Source organism: Protopterus annectens, chromosome 10.part0 (assembly GCF_019279795.1).
Source record: "Protopterus annectens isolate FY-2018-M chromosome 10.part0, PAN1.0, whole genome shotgun sequence".
Lineage (NCBI taxonomy): Eukaryota > Metazoa > Chordata > Ceratodontiformes > Protopteridae > Protopterus > Protopterus annectens.
Genome location: NC_056744.1, coordinates 1,234,002,629 through 1,234,021,275, shown reverse-complemented (window position 1 = coordinate 1,234,021,275; position 18,647 = coordinate 1,234,002,629). Strand labels below are relative to the sequence as shown.

Here is an 18,647-nt window from a genome sequence, read left to right as displayed (position 1 = left end):
AGTGCTATTTCAGTTATCAAGACTGGGTTCTTTTACTGAACAATCTATATACTTTGAAATATCAGTTTTAGGGATAAAGAAGTAGTGTCTGGCTTCAGGTGTTTTCTCATCATATGTTCATAGGTTCATAGGTTCATACTAGGCTATCTGCCCTAGGGTGTTTATAAGCCTAGCCAGAGTTGTGTGGCTTTCACCACCCCTTATGTTGAAGAATACTATACCCATTAGTTTGCCGTGCCTCTGTCCAGCAGTGATACAGAGATGATCCCCGGGGTAAACCTACGCTCTCCCATCCACTGGTCAAGATTCCTCTTGAACAGAGCCAGTGAGGTGCTCTGTCTCACATGGACCGGGATTCTGTTCCACAGCATAGGGAGTCTCTGGGTGATGAATCTGTCCCTCCAGCACGTCCTATTTATATCCGTGTTGAGGTTTAAGTCTCTTGCTCTTGTGGCTCTGATGGATTTGGATTTTTTGAGGTGGAGCATGTCCATTAATTCCGGGTTGGACATGGCCTTGTATGTCAGGCACAGGTCACCTCTGAGAAGACGGTATGCGACTGAATAGAGCTGGAGTTTCTTCAGTCGAGCAGCATATGGCATATTTTTGAGCCCCTTTATCCTTTTGGTGAGGAACTTTTGGGGTCTTTCCAATTGCTGCAGGTGTCGGGTAAGATACATTCCGAATGGTGCATTGTACTCAATCATTGGTCTGATAAGTGAAGAGTACAGGGGAACAATGACCTCCCTTGATCTGGATGTGAATCCCTTCATAATCAGGTGGGCAATGTAGAAGGTCCTCCTAACCACTTTGGCAATGTGAGTGTCAAAAGAAAGGTTACTGTCAACTTGGGTCCCCAGGTCCCTGATAACCTCTTCTGTGCTTAATGGATTGCCACCTATGTGGTAACTTGGGGTTACCTTGTTTTTACCAAAGGGTATGACTATACATTTTTTGGCATTTAGCTTAAGGCCATGGCTCTGGCACCAGTTATCCGTTTCAATGAGACCTCTCTGAAGGATATGTGTCTGATGGATTTTCAACTATGGCGCCCAGTTTGCAGTCATCTGCAAACTTTGTCAGCCACAATCCTCCTATGTTTGCCTGCACTTCTGAAAAGTAGATGCCGAACAAGAGGGGGCCCAGGACTGAGCCCTGTGGGACACCGCTTGTGACTGGCTTGGAGTCTGACATGGCACCAGCAACTCTAACCCTGTGGGTTCTGTCCTTGAGCCAGTTTGCAACCCATCTTGTGACATATGGGTTTACATTTAAGCTGGTGAGCTTTTCTATGATACCCGAGTGGGGTATTGTGTCGAAAGCTTTTGCAAGGTCAAGGTAGGCTGTGTGAACTGCCTTACCCTCATCAATGGCCTTGGTGACTGCTTCAAAAAAGTCGACCAAGTTCAAGAGGCATGATCTGCCCTTGACAAAGCCGAATTGGGTAAGATCCAATGTCTGTAGGTCCCCTATGTCTTTATTTATGAGTCCCATTATGATCCTCTCCATAGCTTTGCAGACCAGGCTTGTTTAGCTTATGGGGCGGTAATTACCAGGGTCCGTAGAAGCACCGCCTTTGTGGAGTGGGACCACAGTTGCTGTACGCCACTCTTTGGGTATGTATCCTGTGGTAAGGCTAAGATTAAACAGCAGCCTTATGTGTGGGTTTAGTTCCTCATTGAGTTCATGTAGCACACAGCCGGGGACACCATCCAGTCCCATTGATGCTGTGTTTTTAGCTTTAGAGAGCAGCTCTCACCTGGGCATTTGAGATGATTGGGAGGCTACACTCTGCTGGCATAGATATTTCTCCTTTTGGGGGGCAGGGAGGCAAGAAATTTTCACTGAACCTGTCTGCCAGTATGTTTGCAATGTCTGTGGATTCAGTGATTTTTGTATCATTTTGGACTAATTCTGAGCATATCTGGGAGTTTCCACCCAGATTTCTAACATAGCTAAAGAAGGCCTTATGATTGTCTTTTGAGTCCTTGGCGATTTTTCTCTCAGAGTTGGCCTTGGATGATTTTATGAGTGATCGTAGTTTTTTACTAGTATTGATCAGAGATGTCTTCCCTTTTAGGGATTTTGCTCTATCTTGTAGTAGCTTTCTCCTCTTGTTGTAAAGTTTGTTTATGGCTGGGGTCCACCAGATCGGGCGCTTGCCTTTGGTGGAAAGGGTCTTGATTTTATTTGGGGTTGCTTGATCCATGCAATCCTGGAGGTGCTCGTGAAAGCATTTGTAAGGCATTCAGCAGCGTGGGTTGTGGTTTCCAATGGCTCCGGGGCCTTGAAGGATACCACACCAGTCTTAAGAAGTGTGAAGTTGGCTTTTGGGAAGTTCTTCACTGTGGTCTTTTGTTGGGGGTGGGGCGGGATGTGGATCTCCAGTGAGATTAGTTTATGGTCTGATCTCACCAATGAGGGATATACTTCTGGTGTGGAGCATTTTGTCCCCATGTTTGTGATGATCAGGTCTAGTATATTTTCACCTCTTGTGGGAATGGTGACAAGTTGTTCCATAGCATTTGAGTTTATGAACTCCAGGAACCTTTGGGCTAGGGTATTGGGGCTTGAGTAATGTTCTCAGTCTATGTTTGGGTAGTTGAATTCACCCAATATGATGGTGTTTGGAGAGACATTTATACTCTCCAGTGGCTTCAGGAAGGCTGTGTGGGGTTCCTGAGTTTGAGAGGGTGGCCTGTAACATGCTACAAACTGTAGAGCAGTTTTGCCTATGGTTAATTGCACCTGAATGGTCTCTGATGCTTCACAACATAGTGATGACTTTTGTGATGTGCATGTATACATCTAAAAAGGTAGATCTGCTTGATATGAGTGCATGCAATAAGGCATTCAAGGAAGTCACTTTGTATCAAAGTAAATTATATTAATTCAACAGTTAAATAATCTCATCTGAGAGCCCTGGGCAGAAACTTGCTACCATTATTTCAAGAAATTCTTTTTAGTTACATTTTGCCTTGTAGGTCATGACAGTTGTCTGGTAATGTAATGTCTTGTTGTGCACAGGAACACAATGTCTATTTTAAAGTGTTCATTTATTTATTTAATATTGTTATACACAGTAGTATATAAGCGTATTTTATTAAGATTGTTGCTTCAGTAGGAAAAGTGAATCTATAGTTAAATGTATTTTCCATTCAGAATCCTTGTTGAGTGTCAAGTCTGTAAACAGGTTATTATGTTTTTCTAATTGATTGATTATTTGAGTAACTAAGGTAACGACTTGATTGTTAATGTTGGCGCCCTTTTAGTTTTAAAAGGAGTGCTCTGTTGTACCTTGTTGTCTGAAGAAGTTTTCCATTAGTGTTGATGAAAAGCACTTTACAATAAAATGCAATGAGTGGTTCAAGCAAAGATGGTACTGCAGACAGATCCATATGTGAGGAAACAGCAGAGGGAATATCAGGCCTAAACTACTTTTGTATGTAGTGTTAATAATTACACACGGCAAATACACTTCTGGTCGTTAATGTTTGCATTGGACATTTTTCTTAATATTTTTGTAGGGGTGTATTTTTCTGCATGTCCTGGAGCTATTTTTTTATTATTATTGTATTCTCTGATTATATTCTTCACAGTTTTATGCCTAACTCTCCACTCATTTTATGATATCAGACTTGCATGTTAGGGTTCCCTGTATTTCTGGTTATTGTGTTACTGTAGCACTCGCATCCTCTGTAACAAAGTAGCCATGCACCTGTTGGATTTGTTTTTCAGGCCTCTCTGGTACAGTATGATTACCTGTATTTGATGTATTGTACACATAAAACATTTATGCTATCTGTCATTTTCACTGATTTGTGTTTGCAGCATTTTGTGCTTTTGATGGCATATGTGCACACACTGTAGTCTGTATTCCTGTTTGTTTTTATCCAAGTAGTTGAAACACTTGTAAAATGATGGAAAGAGTGATAAACAAGACAACAAACCAAATAACTCACTCGTGGAGCCCAAATTAGGGTATGAGTACAGCAATGAAAGAGTAGTAGTAAAATAGTTCTCCTTAGATGGTGGAAGTGTTCGTTGAACACCACAGGAATCACAGAAACCACAGGAATAATTCCAAAAGTTTAATAACGCTTTCCTCACAGTACGTTTTCGAGTATCTTCATCAGATAACACACAACATGAGTTAAAGGATATCCTGTTTTATACATTTTTCATTAATTGCTTAATAGAATAATGATTTAATTGATTAATTTAAGTAAAACCCTTTTTAAAAAACATTTTTTTATAAAAAACTTTGACAGATATAAAATGTTGAAAATTCCATACTCCTGTCTTGAATGATTTAAAAACTGTTGATATAGAAATATATTTTTAAAAATATATTCATATTGAATAAAAAACATTAAATAATGTTAAAAACATTAAAAGATGTATACAAGATCAGAAAATAATACCATAGCACCATCTAGTGGGCAAGTAAAAAATCACAACTTTGCTGCTCTTAATTTTAGAACTGGGACAATTGAAACCATATCATTAAGTCCTGGTTCCCTAGTGGCGTCCAGCACTATTTGCCAGTACAATTCCCTATATTCCAGTTTTGTCTCCCACATACCACCCCTGATTTCTTTGGGTATAATCTCCAGAACAAAAAATTGAAAAATAGGATTTTTACATACTTCAGAGTGCCTGAATAAAGCATTATTCATATTTCCTTTTTTCATTTCATAATAGTGCTCGTAAATTCTGGACCTTAATTTCCTTTCTGTTTTCCCTATATAAAAGGATGAACAGGAGTGGCATGTGGCAATGTAAACTACACCCTGGGTGTTACAATTAGCATATCCAGAACTGGTAATAGTTTTATTTCTGTCTTGAATTGTAACAGTGGACCCTGTTTTTATATATTGACATTGAGAACAGCAGCCACACTTGTATGTACCTTTTTTATTTGAAGTGGTTCCCCCTGTAATTTTGCTACCAAACTCAAACCAATTTTTCAGATTTGTATCTCTCCTATATATAAATTGTAATGGCTGCTTCTTAACCATTTCTAAATCAGTAATTTCCTTAAATCTATCCCATTCCCTTTGGATAACTTTTTTAAGATTTGATGAATCTCCAGTGTAATCCATAATGTAAGCTTTGGAGAAATTCTTGTGTGTGTTGTTGGTCCCTATATCTATGGGACCTGACTGAGTATGCTTAATGGTACTATCTTGCTCAATGTTGGTGGTCCCTACATCCCTGGTACCTGATTGAGAAGGAGCAGTACTAATAAGTAGTTCATCCTGTCCTAAAATTGGAGCAAATTTAGTCGTTCTACCCTGCAAAACAACTTGATAAATCTCGTCACACAAGAGGGGTGGGTAGCCTCTCTGAATGAACATCTCCAAAATGTATTTGCCATCTTCTAAAAATTCACTGTCTTCCGAGGTCATCCTACTGGACCTGATCAATTGACCCTTTAAAATGTTTCTTTTTTGTCCAAATGGGTGACCACTAGAGAAGTGAAGATAGGAATTTGAGAAAGTGGATTTCCTGTGAATTCTTGAGATAAAGTGATCATCGTCCTTCCTTAACAAAACGTCCAAATAAATACATTCGTCATGACTGATACTATAGGTGAAATCCAAGAAGGTGGTGGTATTTTTTATATAATCCAAAAACTCAAAAAATCTTTCAATAGTATCAGTCCAAAAAATGACTATGTCATCCAGAAACCTTTTGTAGAGAACCCAGCAGTTTTTGAATTCACATTCATTAATAAATTGAGTCTCCCACCAAGTGAGAACTATGTTGGCATATGTCGGCGAACATTTGGCCCCCATAGCAACCCCCTTTTCCTGCTTGTAAAATTCTCCTTGAAAGAACATAAAATTGTTCTTAAGAACTGTTTCCATCAAAACCAGACAGGACCGAAAATCATCGTCTGAAAGACCACCATATTGTGCCATACTATCTTCCAGCCACATTAATCCTATATGATGAGGGATGGATCCGAAGAGATCCACAATATCCAAAGTTATAAAAATGATGTCCTTTGAGAATAGATTCGACTTGACCTGCCTTAAAAAGTCCCAGGAATCTCTGAGAACTGTTTGTCCTTGATTAGATAATTCTTTCAATTTCACATCCACAAATTTAGCTAAGGGTGTGGTGATAGAGCCTTCTGATGAAACTATAAGCCTCAAAGGGGGGTCGTTGGCATCTTTATGTACTTTTGGGATTCCAAATACCGAAGGAACCCTTGGATTTTGTGTATGTAAAAAGTTGTAAATATCCAGGGTAATGGTACCTTCCAAAAGTAAGTCATTCAGCAATACATTGATTTTTGATTTGGAAATATTTATTTCATTAATGGAGGCTTTAGAATAACTGTAAGTGTTCTCAAGGCTGTTTTTCATTTTGGCTTCATATTGAATGGCATCCATTAAAACTGCTCCACCCCCTTTGTCTGGTTGCATTATTCTGATTGTTCTGTTCCCCTTGAAAAATTCCAAAAGTTGGAGTTCTTTTTTGGAAAGATTGGAAGAAACATAGTGTGAACTGACTATATTCCTTATTTCTTTTTCTAAAAGACGTTCCAAGTTCCTTAATTGGGGATGAAGGGGTGGATTGAAGACACTCTTTTTCTTTAAATTGGTATCAATATTCACTTTGTGGAAGGGATCAAGATGGTGGTGGTCATCACCAAAAATAAGGCCCAAATTCTGTTTTCTTAAGAATAATTTTAAATCCACAATTGCCCTGGAAACATTTGTCTTTCTCAAGGGAATAAATTTGAAACCTCTGACAAATAAATCAAAAAATTCCCTGGTAATGTCCAAAGGACTATAATTAAAAATCTTATATTGTTGGAATTCATATATTTTCCCATTTTGTACAATAATATTAGAGTTGGAATGGTTGGAATGTACAGACATGTTTATCTCCTGAAATGGTTCTTGGGTGGGTAGTGATTGTAATATACTGGAGTTCGGTTCCGTAACCTGTCTGACCTGCGGGGAGGGGGTACAAATTCTAAAGGGATTTCTTCCTGATTTTCATTAGTGCTATTTTCTTGGTAATTCAAGTCGATATTAGTACTCCCATCATTGTGGTTCACATCAGATACATTTCTGTAAGAATTAAAGGGCCTAGGTTTGGGATAAGCATTTCCTAACCTATATGCCTTGAGGTCTCTCTCCATTTTAGAGGCCTTCCTTTTCATGTTTTTTATACACTCATTATCTATACTGGAGAAAATGTTGTTATACAATGACCTTTCAGTTGGAACATTATAAAGTAAATCACCAGTAATATGTGAATTGACATGGTTAATCTTACTCAAAAGATGCTCCCTAACCCTGTCATTCTCTACAATGATAGCTTTGGCTATTTCAATTCCACATTTATCAAATATACATATTAATTCTTTGTGAAAGTCAGAGTTTTCCTCAACCCTGTTCGGGTACTTGCACACACGCAAGCCCTTAGGAACAATGTTTTTGTTAATGCATTCCTGTAAGTAGGTTGAATCGCAGCCTAATCTCTCATATTTATCTATGTAAAAATATAACATGTCTAATTTCTCTCTATAGGTATTGGTATGCATAGGTACATCGTTTGTATCAGTATTGGATGAATACAGTTGGTATTTTCTGTCTAGAAACCCTTTTAAATCAATGTTCGTGTCAACATTAGAAAAGTCACCTTGTTTGCGTGTTGAACGCAATGCACGATTATCCCTTTGTTCCTTGGCAGAAGAATGTTGTCCGTTGGTACTGGCAAGTGGTTCAGAAACCCCTGACCGTAAAAGTAGGGGAAATTCGTCAAAATCGTCAATGTTAGGTGTCCCAGACCTAACCGTTCCTTCCACATTAAAAACTTGAGCAGCACCAGGAAGTGGTTGTGACCCGTGCGCACACTGGCGAACATCGGAAGTGCTTTGTTTAGAATTCCCCATAGCATTGAAGCGGTTGTTTGCAAAAGACACTATGGAGGTACAAACTGGAGTCAAAAGCTCTATGAGCTGTGATAATTGACCAATAACTTTCCGTAACTCTCCTTTCTCAGAAAGGGAAGATTCGATGCTGTTCTCTGCCCCTGGAGCCTCCGCCATCAAAACGTTACTGAAACACTTGTAAAATGATGGAAAGAGTGATAAACAAGACAACAAACCAAATAACTCACTCGTGGAGCCCAAATTAGGGTATGAGTACAGCAATGAAAGAGTAATAGTAAAATAGTTCTCCTTTATCCTTACTTTATCCAAGTAGCCCAGGCTGCTACTGAACATTTCTACGACTACTATAAGTTCTCACATACCAGTAGCTTGTGACACACTCACTAGCTGACACCGGCTTGAAAAAGTGCTCAAGCTCTTGTAGCCTGATTTCCTCTTTCTACATAGCACTCCCAAAACCCAAACCTATAGGACTGTATGACTACAAGAACCATAACTTAATCTGTAAAACTCCCACTGAGTACCCAACCCAACTTTTCATCCCTTACCCTAAAATTCCATTTTCCTCCATAACTTTAAAGTCAGTGATCACTTGATAAACCTAAAACTCTCTTCCCACCCCCTAAATGTAAAACTCCCTTCCTACTCCCAAACCCTAAAATCCTCCTCCTAGTTTTCCCTCACAATGGCTGACACACTTACCTTGCTTGAACTTGAATAACACGTCCAAGGCAGTGCAGCAGCTGCATATCCCATCTTATACGCTCTTACAGACCTTAGGGTTAGGGAGGGGTTAAGGAGAGTGCATAGATAGTGGTGTATGTGGGGTTTAGTGTAGGGTTAGAAGTAGGGTTTTGGTTGGTGTATGTTTGTGGTTTATTTATTTTGTTTGGGTGGGTAGTGTGTTTCAGGCAGTGGGGTTGGCCAAGTATGACAATTTGGTATTTTGAGTTTCGCGGATTTGTGCGTTCGATTATTTCGCGGTTCGATGTATATGTGTCAATGGAGTGGTGTTCGACGTAACGCCTTTTCGATTAAATAAAGTAGACCCATATTTACATATATATGTATATATTGACAAAGAGAGAGCAACAGTCAGATGGAGAGAGAGCAAGACAGGTGCTTTGTGTGAATGAGATACACTGTATTAACAAACAGGAGATTGATGGTTAATGCAATCAAATACCGATATTTCAGTTCAATGTAAAGCCCTTAAACTCCCTTATCTAACAAATTACTGTGATAAAAAAATAGGGACTAGCTTTGGTCATTATTATATCCATCAGCTGATAGCGCTACTAATACCCAGTAAATGTCAGACACGTGCAGGCTTAGTTCAGAGTGTGTTCCAGCAGTGTGGAAAAGAGAGAAGGGGATATCTTTATGAATGAGACAAGGGAGGCAGATCTAGAAGGAGCCGGGGATGCAAGTAGGGATTTGCTGATGTCCTTGAATTAAAAAATGCATCATCTGACAGTAATTTAAGCAATTCTGTGTGGAAGAAGGAATAACTATACTGATACAGCCCCTAGAAATATTATTTCAGGACAGCATTGGTTATACTGAGGGTTGTAGCTATAAAACAAAATGTCACTCTGAAGCCTTAGCTCTAAGTTCACTGAAATTGATATCATAATTATCAGAGAACAAGGACCGTCTTGCTTGGATGGATAAACTCAACTGATTTTTATAATGTCAACGTTTTACTTGAAGAGGCATCATAAATTTTATGGCTGGGAATAGAAAAGCAGTCAGAGCAAAAGCTAGATCTGAGCCATGAAATATAGTAGAAGTCATGTTGTTCAATCTACAGCAATGGGGGTGGGCAGTAATATTTCATGGTCTGTTGCACCTTCACTGTAAATGTATCTTCACTGATTCCATAATCAATGATAGGAACTTTCCAATGCTGTGTTGTGAAAAATGATTGCGCTACTTACCCTTGCATGTTCTAATGTAAATTGAATGTTGTCCATTTTATAAATTGCTTTTTATAAGATTGCCCTACTGCTAGAAGGAAATCCTAACTGGAAAATCAATGACAGCCTCTTTAATTATTGGGACAAAATTAATCAGAACGTCTGTTGTAATTAGTCCTAATGCCACTGGGCAACTTCAGAAGAAAGCTCTGTGTGTGTGTGTGTGTGTGTGTGTGTGTGTGTGTGTGTGTGTGTGTGTGTGTGTGTGTGTGTGTGCGTACACGCGCGCTCATATTTTTAGATATGCACATGCATTTGGGCTAATGGTAGAGACAGTCCACGGAAAACAGATAAATGAGCTATGTGGCGTATTATACAATCAGACATTCTTATGCATGAAGAAATGTAGTCTCACTCTTTTGAAGAGATGCACTTTCCAAATATAAAGGGTTGTGTTATATAATGCTAAATTTTCTTCTGCAATTTTTTTTAATTAATTAACATTAATAAGTAAGGACACACTGCATATTTTTTCTTGTTTATAGCTCTAAATATTGTAAGATATCATTGACAAAAGGTGTGCTGCAAAGAGATTTGAAAGGACTAGAAATGTAGAAGCCAGTCTGGAGAAGCTGCATGATGTAGGTAGGACTGTACATGAGTCTAGGCAAAAAGCATTAAACTTATATTTAGTCATCACAGAGTCAGTTAGTGTTTAGCTGCTGTGCGGAAATGCCACACCCTGCCAAACTGCACTGTTTATGGGCAAACATGAAATGGTGCACATAGGTGTAATTACTTTTGTGTACCCTAGATTTTGCTACTCATTTTGCAAGTGTTCAGGAGTTGCCCATATTAAACACATTTGGTATGATCAAAGACAGAAGTGGTGATTTATACTATCAGCTGTAGAAACAAGGACAAGACATAGCAATAGTTTATTGTAAGTGAATATCCTTTATATTTTAAGTTAGCTGCAGTTATGCAAACATTGCTGGATCAAATTTCAGTAACACTGATGCTGTACATTCATGGAGTCTCTTCATTCCAGTATGGCTGCACTGAGATGAGTAAAATATATTTGACAATGTGTAGAGGTGTGCCACAGAAGCAAAAATGAGATGTCATGATGTGTAGAAGTGTGCTGTAGAAGCACAAATGAGACATCACAGTGTTTAGAGGTGTGCTGTAGAAGCAGAAATAAGATGTCACAATGTGTAGAGGTGTGTCGTAGAAGCACAAATGAGACAATGCAGTGTGTAGAGGTGTGACACAGAAGCATACAAATGAGACATCATAATGTTTAGAGGTGTGTCATAGAAACACAAATCAGATGTCACATACATGCATACACACATATATACTACACAGCCACAACCACAAAGGCATATACAAACACACACACACACACACACACACACACACACACACACACACACACACACACATACACGCAAACACATACACACAAACACATACACGCAAACACATACACACACACACACACACACACACACACACACACACACCCACACACACACACACACACACACATACACCCACATGTACATGCAGACACACATATATACAAGCACATACACACGCATATAAATGCATAACACACATACATTCATACAAACAAACAGACATACAGACACATACATTATTTAGATAATTTAACAAACAGAAATACAATTTAAAGCAGCTACACAGCATAGGAAACTGAGACCAACATCAGGTCATTATTTAGCAATGGTATTCAATAAAAGAATCCCATCTCTGAGTGTGCAACATTACTTCATATCTTCATTCTGCAGAACAAATGTACGTCTTGGTTGCAATTTTACTCTCAGATGGTGCATGATCTGAGTGAAGAATACTTTCTACTGCTCATGGGGGCAAATTCGCAGCTTTTTACTCAGTAATTCTTAATTCGCAAGGGTTAAATTCTAGTAAGGGGATGGATTATATTATGAAGCAACAAATGGCCTCCAAACTAGGAAAGTCAACAGAGAATTATTTATTTATTTTATTTATTTATTTATTTATTTTAAATTTGTTTACAGGGATAGTCCAAATGGATACATGTCCATTTTCAGTGGAGGCCCGAGGAGAAAAGCTCCAAAAAACACATTCAACAAACTGCTACATTTTTACAGTTTAAAACACAAAATAAACACAAATAAAAAGATTTGTACATAGATGTAAACAAATACAACAAACAGATATATACAAACAAATTATTACACTTTTACTCAGATGGAAAATTCTAGACAGTCTTTTTAAGAATGATAGGGTATTGAATGCCAGTAGGCTAACCTGGTAGTAGATGAAGGAAATGAAATGTGATACATGAACTGTAGTATAAAGTACAAGACATTTTCTGGGCATGATGAATAAATAGTCTGCTAATCTTCTGTTTTTTTATTCAGAAATTCATTCACCATAGTCTAGTAGACTGACGGCAGTTTTATACACATGTATATATGTATTTTGTGTGTAGACTGCTAAAATGATTATTATCATCATCTTTATCCAAATTTTCTATGGAAATGGTAGCTTGAATGGAGGAATGATAACTGTTCGGTGGGGGAGTTGTTACTTCATATAATATGTCTTACAGCATAGAGAGCAAAACCTGTTTTGAACAATCATTCCTAAGTTTGTATTAAATTAAGGTCCTATAATGCAACCTTATACGGTGTTTCATAGAATAAATATGAAAAATATTTGCATCAGAGGTAATCACAGTTATTATCCTCAGGCATTTATATTGTTACCTTTGCTATTTCTAGATAATAAATCTCTATAACCACTACTACATTACTTGGCAATAGGACAGTTAAGGATCGCATGTCCTTAGAAATATAGTGACACGTCTTTATCTGCCATTTCCATATTTCCTTGTATGTTCTTGGACTTCATCACTGATGTTATTGTGGTGCAGGTCCAATCATCATAGCAAATGCTTCTTTCACCACACCTTCATCAATATCTTTCTGGCAGTCCAAGTCCAAACATTTATTTATGTCTCAGATATGTAGTTAATAGACAGTTAAATGGCCATCTCTTACACTAAATCTGCATGCAAAAGGCACTGACCCACCAAGGTAAACCCATGCTTATTCTGAATTTGTATGAATCAAATTATCAAAAATACAAGAACTCTGTTTTTATCTATTTGAATCTGATGAGAAAGCAACATATTTTGTTCAATGACTTACCTTAGTGTATATATGATGGCCACATTCTTTCTCACAGGTACTTCCTCATTAAAAATTTGTATTTTTATGGGTTGCTTTCATGTGTTGACTATCCAGAAAAAAGCTTCAGTATGAACCTGAAATGAGTACAAAATTACATAAAAAATATTTCAACTGGTGGTCCTTATTCTTGTAAAAATTAATCACTCTGAAACTGAAAGCAATAACCCATTATATTCTCACTCTAAATGCACATACATTAGCAAAAATATACCAACTATACCACACCACCACTTAAAAAACAGTAAAGGTGTCTAAAATGGAAATTATCAATCAAAGTTACTAAACTGTCAAATTGCCATATCATTGAACAAGTTCCAAATCGAAATGTATTTTTGCAGGAAGGCATGCTACTCCCCAGATCCTGTACCTACACATGCACTGTGTATTCCTGCTACTTAAATAATATAACTGGAGGCCAAACACACTCGGGATCAAATCAGGTGAATTCCCATAGTCCTCAAAGCTGTGTGACCCCAGTAGATTTAATTCTGAACAGTTGTTTCCTATGCTAGTTCAGGATTTTGCTGATTTGGCAAACTGTATTTGGCTTAGTCTGAATTTCATTTACAAGTACTGACTTTTTTTACTGCTTATATTGTACAGCAGTCACTACAGCTTCATTTTCATTTCTGAAATTCTGCAGTTCTAGATCTCAGAGTGGATATTATTGGATATGATTTTAAGAGCAAGAATATGCCATCTGAGAAAATGCCATTAAAGACTGAATGATGCAAGCCATGGATATTTTTGCTCTCACTCTGTTTATGCTGGAAATGGAAGATTACACTTGAACAAGACATAATCACAGATATTTTAATGTTTAGATTGTTTCTGTGGTATAGTTGCATAAATCAAAGACAGTTAAAGAGTCAAGTGTGTGGTGAATTTTCAGTGGAGATCCAAAAGTCACAGTTTTGGTCCTGTAGAGACTGAAAAGTAGCTTATGGTTTATGATTGATTGGTGGAGCTCATGTAAGTGTGACTGGAGTTGGGTTTAAATGCTGATATTAGTGTGACTCGATTGGTAAATAACAATGTGGTCTGCATAGAAGTGGAGTGGGAGTTAGGGAGGTCACAAAAAAGTTTGGTAATGAACATGGAGAAGAAGGGGAAAGCAAGACTGGATCCTTGTGGTACAACGTTGATAATTGGTGCAGATTCTGATTGGGAAGATCCTGTTTTAACTCTGAAGTGTCTGTCAGAGAGAGAATTTTTACACCAGTAAATGCTGTCTGGGCTGATACAAAATTCAATTAGTTTGTTTAGAAGACAGTAGTCATTGAGCTCAACTATCTTTCCAAGCTGCATGAATAGGGCACCTCTAAGGAGGGCTTTATCAGAGTTTTTCAGGATGATACTGATCAGGAACCAAAGTACTGTTACAGTACATCATCCAGGCTAGAATTCATGCTGTTTGGAGGAGAGGAGATGGCACTGTCGGATGTAGTGAGGGACACAATTTACAAACAATAGCTGCTGCATTCCGGTCAAAACACATCTCACTGTCTACAAACATGCCATGGATTATAATAACAGTGTCAGCTTTGAAGGGGGAGTTATTCATTTTTTAAATGTTTTATTATCATATACAGATAGAACTCTTTAGACTGTTTAGAAAATAAATCCTTTAATAGTCAACCACAAACATACCTCAGCTAAACATTGTATACATTTGCACGGGTCTACTTTGATAGAAAACACATTTCGCTGAAACTCATTTAATCGAAGCCTCATTTCATTGAAAATGAATTCCCTGAACACAATTCACTGAAAGCTCACTTCACTGAAAACTCATTTGACTGAAACTCATTTTGTCTAAACAGGTATATGCCATGTTCCCCACTGTAGTGCGATCCTGGAGTTAGTATATATAGTAAGGGGGGGCACAGTCCCCCACATTGGGGGGTGTAGCCCCCCACCTATTTTAAATGTTGTAAACCATAGACATGAATTCTTACAAGTCAAATGAATAACTCTTTCCAGAAAATAATATATACCCAAACTATGTAGGTAGCTACGTCCACCACACCCCATACACCCCTAACTATATACAGCTCCCCACCTGTCTTAAATGTTGTAAACCATAGACATGGATTCTTACAAGTCAAATGAATAACTTTCCAGAAAATAATATATACCCAAACTATGTGGGTAGCTACGCCCACCACACCCCCAATGTGGGGGGTTGTGTCCCCCACAACCCCCTAACTATATATACTAACTCCAGGATCACACTGCAGTGGGGAACAGGGCATATACCTGTTTAGACGAAATGAGTTTCAGTCAATTGTGTTTTCAGTGAAGTAAGCTTTCAGTGAATTGTGCTCAGGGAATTCATTTTCAGTGAAATGAGGCTTCGACAAAATGAGTTTCAGTGAAATGTGTTTTCTATCAAACAAAGTTGACCCATTTGCACACATTAGATGCCAAATACCAATGGTAGCAAAAAGAAAGAAATAACATGTAAAATTTCATAACCATCCAGTCCATTCAAAACAAAAAATTGCTTAAGAGAAGTCTCGGGAGTCTTTACTAGAGTCTGTAATCCATTGCATTATAAAATTAAGAATGCACCGATATTCATTCCAGTCTTGCAAACCGATTTTTGGATTAACCATGCTTTGAGTCTATTACTAAGCTTTAACATCTATGAACACCAATCAGATTTAAAACCTTTCTATTTTGGGAATAGGGTGGAAACCAGTGTGTTTACCACTGATTTAAGTCAAACGTATTTTATACTGCTAAGGTCATGCCTGGCATGAGTAAAACTGAACAGCCAAAACCTTTGCTCCTCAATGCCTACTCCATCCCTTGACTGATCAACAGCCAGACAGATTTCACTTGAGTACGAGTCCAGATTAGATGGAAATAGTCTGCCTGCAATTGCCTAGATCACTAACATTTGCTCTCTGTACCTAAACCTTGGCAGGAGAGTTGCTAATGTGTTAACTGCCATTGATAAAACACTTTGGCCACTATCAGTCTGGCTGGGGGGGACAGTATCCTAAGTTCAAACATTTACATCCATCTGTCCAGTCCTCAGCACTTATTGGGCTCATCAACATACTGTTCCACTTATTCAATCAGTTTGCTATTAATGACAGTGAATACCCCTGTTCTATATAGTACGGCACCTTCAGCCTAGGTGGAATCCCTCTAGACTCTGAGGGATCAACCTCCACGCATCCTATCTCCTTATCCTACTTTTCCTGTACCAACTTGGATAGCCTAGCAATTTCCCAGAGGCAGGCTCTCAACTGAAAATATTACCACCATTAAATATCTTTCAGTAGGAATTTATTTTTTATCACATTCAGTAGCAATGCCTGCTTTGTATTCCAGTCCAATATATCGCAGATGTAACTACTGCCAGCCTTCATTCAACATTCCCATCAAATTGGTTGTCCCTCAATTACCACTACAGGATTGTGCCAGAGGTGGGCTAAAGGGGAAACTCTAGTATTCCTTCTGTCCCCCTTAGAAATCCATGAGTCATACCATAAATAAAGATCCATCTGGATCCCAAACATTGAATGATTGGGTGGCTCAATGTTGCTTCAGTATCAGAAAATGATACATTGTGTTTCTGTTGCCGGGCTCACACACACACACACACACACACACACACACACACACACACACACACACACACACACAAAAACAACTGCAGCAATGTACCCATCCATTCACAACCCCCATTTCCCATTTTTGTACGTGGGCAAGGTTCACACCACCGGGTGGCTAGTCCTGCCATGGTTATTCTTCCATACAAAGTAGACTCACACCTATGGCCAATTTAGAGTGTATAATCCATCTACTGCATGTCTTTGGTATGGAAGGAGGAAACTGGAGCACCCAGAGGAAACCCATGCAAACACAAGGAGGACATGCAGATTCTGCACGGAAGGTTCCCCAGCCAAGAATCAAAGTGGAAAACCTTGTGCTGTGAGGCAACAATGCTAGACACAACTGTAGCGATCTTGTTCCCGAAAAAGCACATTATCCCACCAAACCACTCAGCACACCCCACTGCTTTAGGGATATAGAGCTTTTTTTTTGAAAATCATTTTTTGAATGTTATCCAGCTGTGGAGGAAATGTGAATGAGGCAAGGGATGCAACTCAAAGCACCTTAGGAAGAACCCACAATCTGGCCAACAGGATTCTGCTCATGAGCAGTAAGTTCAGCCCCTTCCACCACCCAGTCTTTCCCTTGAGCTCATTGGCTGAAGGTTGGAGATTATGCTCCATTGCCTTAGTAAGGTCCAAGTCCATTGAAATACACAGGTATTTACAGTGAGTTAACAGCTGATATGGGAAATCTGGGATTGTGTCACACAGTGCCAAAGATTTTCAACTTAGGGGAAAAATACCCATCTTGATTCTATTTAGTGAATGAATTCTATGTTGTTATATCTGACAACTGAGTCACTAATAACTAAGGTGCAGATTATGTAAGAGCAGAATATGGTCACATGGTTACAGACATCTGAGAAATAGAGTCTACAGTTTGATGAAAAGGAAGACATATTATACTACTACATTAGATAAGACATTGTGTATATAACCGTACTATATTAGTACAATATGAGCTGATGATCATACAAGAGAAGACAACATACAGAGTGCGCACAAAGACAGGACAAGACAAATGTGCAAATATAGAAGCCACAAACTGTATGCAAGACAACACAGCACAGTGTATTACTAATGAGGACACAAACAAAATGATGGCACTGATCCCTCAAGTTAAGTAGGCTTACACAGACAGTATTGTACACTAGAAAGGCTCAACAATGTCATCAGAAACAAAATAAAAAATTAGTAGAAAATCATTTAGAGAGCAGGAAACAGAGGTAACAGAGAGTACTACTTTTAAAGGAAAGAAAGGTAGGAAGTGTAATGGGATCTACTTCTAACGCATGAAAGTTTCAAAACTTCGAACTTCAAATGGCCAAGACCAGAAGACCGAAGTTTTGATACTTCGAAAACAAAATAAAAAAAAATATAAACAAAAATTATTTTTGATTTTTGCAGGGGGGCAAGCCCCCCTGTACCTCCCACACCCACTGCTAAATAAATATGCAAACTCTGAGATTGCACTACAGTGATGAAAATGGTAAATATCCCGTTCCGCACTGTATGCCGATCTCCATTCAAAATGTTCTAAGTTTCAAAACTTCGATCTTCTGGTCTCCGCCATTTGAAGTTCAAAGTTTTGAAACTTTGAGCTTCTGAAGAGGATCCATGTAATGTCACATGGATCAGTCCTTGGACTTGTCATTTTGATGAGATTATTTCAGAATACAGGTAGCAGTAAGTGCTGAAGAGGGTACTGCTAAAGTTTTTAAGATAGTCTTGAGAAAGCTTTCAAGTTAGAATGACACATGGAAGCTGAGATTCAGGTCTGATGACTACAGGGCACTATATGTAGGCAGAAATAACTTGGTGCTAACTCATTTGCACCATCTCTCAACCTTTTTGCACAACAAATCTGGGCAGAGCCAAAATAATGGGGGACAAAGGTCCAACAGTAATGACA

At 38.5% G+C, this 18,647-nt stretch overlaps 1 protein-coding gene across 3 annotated transcripts in view; it reads right to left on the bottom strand.

Annotated features, from left to right (window-relative positions):
- The window catches only part of TNR (tenascin R), a 5,843,683-nt gene that overhangs the window by 5,025,032 nt on the left and 800,004 nt on the right, over nucleotides 1-18,647 (bottom strand). For all 3 annotated transcript variants that reach the window (XM_044085960.1, XM_044085961.1, XM_044085962.1), the window contains exon 2: nucleotides 13,062-13,177. The gene's annotated coding sequence lies outside the window, so the exon portion shown is untranslated. The remainder of the gene's footprint in view (nucleotides 1-13,061; nucleotides 13,178-18,647) is intronic.